The sequence below is a fragment of the Lepus europaeus genome, chromosome 16 (genome assembly GCF_033115175.1).
Source record: "Lepus europaeus isolate LE1 chromosome 16, mLepTim1.pri, whole genome shotgun sequence".
NCBI classification, from domain to species: domain Eukaryota; kingdom Metazoa; phylum Chordata; class Mammalia; order Lagomorpha; family Leporidae; genus Lepus; species Lepus europaeus.
Window position 1 is genome coordinate 54,360,275 of NC_084842.1, and position 7,836 is coordinate 54,368,110.

Below are 7,836 nucleotides of genomic sequence, written 5' to 3' on the forward strand. Positions count from 1 at the left end.
CACTATTAGCAATCCATGGTTCTCAAACTTGAGAGTGCATCAGAACTGCTTAGAGGGCATTTTAGGATAATTTCTGAATCAGTAGGCCTGGAGAGGGGCTCTAAAATTTGCCTTTCTCATAAGTGCCCAGATGATACTTATGCTACTGGCTCAGGACTACATCTGGAAAGTCACTGGGATATAGAACCCAGAGCTCACTTGCACAGCAGACATCAATGGCAGTGAATGATTATGAATTGCCAAAGAATCAGCAGTGCTGCTTGTTGACTGCTGACTCAATGGGTATGTTGCTGAAATAAAAGACTGCTTTCCATATTTCTTTGAATATTTTAAGGTATTTCTTATAACTAATTTATTTTACTTCCTGTGATCTAGCAATTTTTGTAGGTCAATTTAAAATTTTTGTTGTTGTCTTTTATGTTTATCTATGTAGTTTCCTTTACTGGAACTCTTTATTTCTTCATGTGAATATGAGTTATCCTACAATTTCAAGTTAGAGACTTCCTTTAGTATTTCCTGTAAGGAAGGCAGTTATTATAGCAGCAAATTACTTAAATTTTTGTTTACAGGGAAATATCTTAATTTCCTTTCCATTTTTTAAAAGGCTATTTTGGTTCACAGTTTTTTCTTTCATTGCTTTGAATATGTCATGCTACTGCCTTCTGGTCTGTATGATGTCTGATAAGAAATCAGTGTTTGTTTTGCTTAGGAAACCTCATATATGATGACCCATTTCTCTTGTTGACTCTAAAAGTTTATGATATGTCTATGTGAAGCTTCCTTTGTGTTTAACATACCTTGTGCTTCTTGGAAGTGTAGGATGATTTTTGAAATAAAATATAGTTAATTTTCACCCAATATTTCTTGAAATATTCTTTCCGACCTTACCTTTCATACCTCTCATTCTCAGAATATTTATACTTTGTACACTCAATCATTTCCCACACATCTCTGAAAGTGTTTCCCTACATTCTTCTCTTTCTGTTCCATAGAGTGAATAATATCAATTTATCTATCTTCAGATTTCAGTTCTTTTTATAACAAATCTGCTGTTCATCCTCATTGTGAATTTTTCATTTAAGTTATTGTACTTTTCAATACTAGAATTTTTAGTTGGTTCCTGTTTATAAACCTCATCTCTTTATTAATATTTTTTACATAGACATAATTATCATTTTTTAGTTATTTATATATGATTTCCTTTAACTCTTTGAATATATTTAAAATTGCTCATCTAAAGCTTTGGCCTATAGCCAATGTTGTGGCTTTGTGAGTTATGCTTCTGCCTGTGGCATCAGCATCCTATATTAAAGCACTTGTTCAAGTCCTGAATGCTTTGTTTGTGATCCAGTTCCCTGCTATTGTGTGTGGGAAAGCCACAGAAGACGGCCCACTATTTGGCCCCTGCCACCTATGTGGGAGCCCAGGAAGAGTTCCTGGTTTCACTTTATAGCCTGGTCCAGCCCCAGGTGTTGCAGTCATTTGTGGTGTAATCAACAGATAAAAGAAACCTTTTTCTCTATGTCTATGCCCCTCTCTCCATCACTCTGCCTTTCAAATAAACAAAATAACTCTTTAGAAAACACAAAGCTTTGTGTAACAATTTCAAAGTCTGGGATTAATCAGGGAGAGTTTCTATATTGTCCCTGCCTTCCCCCCATAACTGTTATGGTCTTATTTCTTTGACTATTTTGTAATTATTGAAAACTGGACATTTCGAAGACTATATTTTGGTAACTTTGACAATCAAGAAACTCCCACCCCGCCCCCCAAACCCCACGTTGTTATCATTGCTACTGTTTGTTGTGGCTGTTTGTTGATCTTTCCTCACTAATTCTATAAATTCAATATCCTTATTGTTCCCCTGAAGTCTCTACTCAGCTTAACAGAGTCAACTAATGGTTTCCTTAGAGTCAGCTAATGATAGGACAGTGTTAAATATGTGGAACTAATGAAGTTTGATTAATTTTTCTAGGGGTTCTATGATTTCGTTGGGGTCTGTCTTATAGACACAATTCATTCAAATTACCTCTTTTCCTTAGCCTTCACTTCCTGTTAGATTCTGAAGATCAATCAGGGGTGAGAGCACTGTTATGAGCATGCACAAAATACACACATGTGTGCCCTTTTACATCCCCAGGAATGCGTTGGAACTTTTCAAAGACCCTATGGACATCTCCTTTCACAACTTTTCCTTTTCAACTTTTTCTTAGTGCATTGTTTTCTGCAACCATTATTTGTTGCCTCAGGCAGCAGTGATGTTAAAACATCTGAAAATATCCCCTAGGGAGAAATTTTTAGCACAGGGTAAGTTCACCTGAGGTCAAGTAAAGATAAGCCTTCCCAGTGGGGTGTTCCAGGGAAACCAACAGATGGGCAAATAATGACTTCTTTTGGAGAATGAGGCTTTGAAACTGTTCCATCCCTGATCTGCTCCCTCTGGTACAAGGAATGCCAGCTGTTACTTATTTTTTTAAGGTGTACTTATTTATTTGAAAACAAGAATGACAAAGAGAAACGGAAAGGCAGAGAGAGAGAGACAGAGGGTCGGGGGGGAGAGAGAGAGAGAGAGAGAGAGAGAGAGAGAGATAAATAGGGAGACATCGATCTTCCATGCACAGGTTCTCTCCTCAAATGGCCACACAAAGACCAGGGCTGGGTCTTGCTGAAGCTAGGAGCCAAGAACTTTATCCTGGTCTCCCATATGGGTGGCAGGGGTTCAGGTACTTTGGCAATCTTCTGCTGGTTTCCTAGGCACATCAGCAGGGACCTGGATGGAAAGCTGAGCAGCTGGACTCGAACTGGCATGCCAATATAGGATGCTAGTGTCATAAGTGGCTTAAATTGCTTGCTGTGCCACAGCGCCAGGCCCCTTGGCTGTTGTTCTAAGGCTGCTGCAATGCTGGATATCGGGGGAGAGGGATGAAATGAAGGTAAGTGGAAAATGCCACAAAGCTCACTTTTCCTACAAATTTAGCTGTTTTCCTTCACTAAATGCTCCCCACTCATCGGATTGATACAAGCTTTTGTATAATTTCCAGAATTCTGGGAAAGTTGATAGTAATTTTTTTTTTTTGGCAGTTATTTTTTGGCTTTATGGAAGGGTCACACATGAAACATCCTTTGTCCACCATTTTCTGATGTCATCTTTCAGAACATTGGTTCTTAAATTTTTCACTGTTGTTGGTAGTGTTACAGTTCTAAGAGCACTTGTAGATCTCATGAAATGCTGGATGCAACAGTGAGAAAAATCTACATATGTACTCACACTGTGTTGGACAATACTCTGGGCTGAGTTCATTAACATACTGGAGATTCTTCATCATAAAATTATGAAGCTAATAGTCCCTATTTGAGAGAATCCTCTTCCCGAACAAGTATAAAATCCAACCACAAAAACCCAAGGATAAGCCTTTTTGGGAAATATCCTAACAGCAATGAAATAGAAAAATTTAATAGATAACTTCTATCACAATGCCCACTAACTACCTTACATAAAAAACAAGACCTCCTAAGGTAACACTGTGAGAATTGCAAGGGAAAATTTATATAATAAAGGTTAGAATAGTGCTAGACAATTAATAAACACTTCAGAAATTCCAACCATCAATAACATCAATGCCTTCTCCTTTTAGTTATTCATTCATTGCTTCCCTGAGAAAACTCCATGGAAAGACAACATTTATATTCATTCTTTTAGAGTCTTTTGAAAATAGTTATTTTACTAACATACTGATACTATTTTTGAGGCAGTATTCAATCCATATTTACCACTATAAAATAAGAAGTGTTGTTCAAATGTAAGACCTCAATTGGGATGGCACTAAGTATAAATATAAATACAGAACTGTGCAAGTCTTATTCGAATGTTGTTTTTTCTTGGAATTATATCATTGCTCAGATATTAGGTAAAATTAAAGATAAATTTTATTATGTATATTTCCATTTTTAAAACTTTACAAATCTTGTGAGAGTTTAGTTATATGATTTTATTTTACTGCAAAGAAGTAAAGAATAAGATAATCAAAAAGAAGTAATACTTTTATAAATTAAAAATGACAACTTTAGAAGTAGATACTCTTAAAAACTGGCTTCTCAAGTTTAGTCATTACATTTAGTCATTGGATTGATGAAGCTTTATAGATGCTATAGAATGGTATAAATTGTACAGTGAAGTGAGTCTAAACTTAAAGCCAAGTAGTATCTGTGAAAAATGTCATGTTTACTATGATGGACAGATACTGCACTTAGAGACCAAGACACTGACAATGTACCTCTCACTGGTGAATACTGGATGTGTTTCGAATGTTATTAAAACCACTTAAAGGATACAGTAAATAAGGGGAATCTGTCCTCACCTAGAAACTCTCTACACTCAGTAGGTTCCAAGATGGATGGATTGGGAAGTCTCTGGCACACATTAGATACTGGGCAGCTAAGTTGTTGGAGTACAACATGTAGAGCAAGGATTATTTTGTTTTGCAATGTAATTTTTTCCTAATAAAAGGGTAGCCATGAACATATCACAATTATAATGAAGTTTTATATCATAACTTGCTAAAATGTTAAGGAATGCCAAAGAGACTTTATATATTAATACATTCATCTACTTTAACTATTTAGGGAAACTGCTATAATATTCAAATGTCTAGATTTTGTCTTCATTTACTGTACTTGCTGATCTTTTCTCATTTTCTTTTAGTAGAGAACACTGATATAGAAATGTAAAAAGATTACGTTTCACAACTCTTTTTGTCTTGATTATCCCAAACCTGAGATTTTTAAGTTTGTATATAGAGAAAGTATGACAATATCAAAGGCAGCTTCAAAAAAGGCATAGATTTTAAGACTTTATTAATATTCCTGATTTCTTCAGCAATATGTGTTTCAGATAAATTCACCTTTTCTTTTTTTATTTCTTTAGGTTAAACCAGTATTGATGGTAGGCTAGTTCACGTACGGATTTTGAAAGCTTTTCTAGGTGGTTTTATAATTAGACCTTCCCAGGTAGCTGGAAATTTTGCCTTGCCTTCCCACTTAACAGCTGTGTCACCAGCTGGATCTGTTTGTTATAAATGAAAATGGCTCTTTAATTTACATTCGCTGCAAGACCAACCTTGGCATCAGATGCAGCTTCTGGGCAGTGCCAAAGGTAAGCACCAAGCCATGCGGCATTTAAACTCTGGATCATGGCATACTGGATGGCATTATCAACTATAGTTCTAGTAAAACTGTGTGATGTGACCAATGGATCTTGAAAAGTGAATAACTTCGGCTGGTGCCATGGCTCAATAGGCTAATCCTCCACCTGTGGCGCCGGCACCCCGGGTTCTAGTCCTGGTCAGGACGCCAGATTCTGTCCCGGTTGCTCCTCTTCCAGTCCAGCTCTCTGCTATGGCCCAGGAGTGCAGTGGAGGATGGCCCAAGTGCTTGGACCCTGCACCCCATGGGAGACCAGGAGAAGCACCTGGCTCCTGCCTTCGGATCAGCTTGATGCACCAGCGGCAGCGCGCTGGCAGCAGCGGCCATTAGAGGGTGAACCAACGGTAAAGGAAGACCTTTCTCTCTCTCTCTCTCTCTCTCTCACTGTCCACTCTGCCTGTCCAAAAAAAAAAAAAAAAAAAAAGTGAATAACTTCCAGATTTTGAATGTTTTTGTAATGTGGTTGAGATAAATTCTTTTGATATGTCTACGGAGGACAATGAACTGTGAAAGATGTAAAAAAAAACAGGTTGTAGAAATGTAAGACACTTGTTGGCCTGGATTATGAGATTATGATATTCCTTTGCTTCAGGCCATAGACTTGTGGATGAAGCAAATTATTCCTCCAAATAGTACCCTTCAGACAAAGCAGAGTGTAATGATGTCTTCCTATTTCTTGATGTTGAAGTTATTTTTGCTTCACAGTTAACCCAACATTTGCTTTTCTTATTGAAATCAATGGGTTGTGCAGACTTCCCATTGGAAAAAATCTCTGCGGTGTATATACCAGTTTACTGAAAATCCCCAAAGCTGTGTCAGTATAAAAAAGGCTAAATAAAGTTGCTTTGTTTTTTGTTTTTTGTTTTTTTTTTCCTAAGCAGCATTTTCAGTTAATATCTAAGGAAGACAGTAGGGGGAATAAGGTTGTAAAGAAGTTATAAAAATAGCAGTGGTCTTCAAACTGTTCAAAGAAAATGTGTACCGTGAAAAAACTATGCAGGCATTTCAAAAAATGTTTCCACCAAAATAACCTTACCTTTAATTTCATTTTTTCCAGGAACTTTCTGAAGTACACTCATACACTTCAAAAACAATGTTAATGAGTTTAAGTACGTACTAGAGACCCATGAATCACAAGTTAATAATCTTTTCTGTAAAGGAATAAGGAAAAGTTACTTTTAAATTGCCTATAACTTGTTTTTCACAGGTAAATCTTGAAATTAATAAAAACTATAATTTCAAAAATTTTAAGAAAGTCAAATACATATTTATATGAGGGTACATTATAAAATCTGTGGAAAATGGAATAAAAATAAGTTTATTTTGGTGGAAAGCATTTTTAGATCTTTATACATAGGTTTTTTTTTTTTAGTAGCAAACATTTTTCCTGAAAATTTTAACAACTTCCTTCCAGCATGCACAAATTTGAATTTTTTGTACAAAATCAAGCCTATCTTTTTTAAATTACATATTCATTAAACTTATTGAAATACTTTGTATTCCTATTGTACACTTCTGTGGAAAGTTTTTTTAAACTAATTTATATTTTCATTAATATAAAGAGAACAGATTTCATGTAGTACATAGATACAACTCTAAGAATATAATACTTCCCTCCTTCCTTTCTTTCATTTTTTAATTTTTAATAACTTACTTTTTAAAGATTTATTCATTGTTTGAGAGACAGAGTTACAGACAGAAAGAGAGAGAGACAGAGTGAGAGGTCTTCCATCTGCTGGTTCACTCCCCAATGGCCACAATGGCCAGAGAATGGCTGATCTGAAACCAAGAGCCAGGAGTATGTTCTTTGTATCCCACAAGGGTGCAGGGGCCCAAGCTCTTGGTCTGTCTTCCACTGCTTTCCCAGGGCAACAGCAGGGAGCTGGATGGAAAGTGGAAGTGGCCAGGACTCAAAATGGTGCCCATATAGGATGTTGACACCTCAGACGGAGGCTTAACCTATACCACACAGTGCTGGCCCCTGTAAAAATTTATTTTTAATTTACTTTATAATCATAGGCTTAGTGCTCCATTAAGTAAACAGTTCAACAAGTGAAAAGTAGAAAAAGCACTACTCAGCAGGAATATAGACAGGGAGTATAAACATTCTTTAACTTATGTTTGTTTATTTGGTTTGTTCTGTATTTTTAAGTTCCTCAATCAGAAATGGTGGAGAACCACAATTATTGAAGATATTTTTCCCTAGTATTGGTAACATTTTTAATTGAGTGAAGTATGCAATCTGAAGTATATGTCATTTCACCTCTAACTAGCAATGTATAATCACACTGCAACACATGAGGAAAAAACTCTTTACAAAGACCTATTTTCAGTTTACTTTATACTCATAAGATTAACCCTACACTAAGTAAAGAGTTTAAGAAATAGTTTGAAAAAAAAAATTGTTCCCCAACAGTAGAGACAAGAGCTGAAACAATCATTGAATCTCACTGTTAATTTCACTTCTTTACATTATATTTTAGGTACTCTATTAGTTACCACCAATCAAGGAAAACATGGTTTCTGTTTTTTGAGGACTGGCTTATTTCACTACGGTTTCCAGTTGCATCCATTTTGTTACAAAACACAGGATTGCTGTGGCATTTATTTATTTATTTATTTTGCTGAGTAATA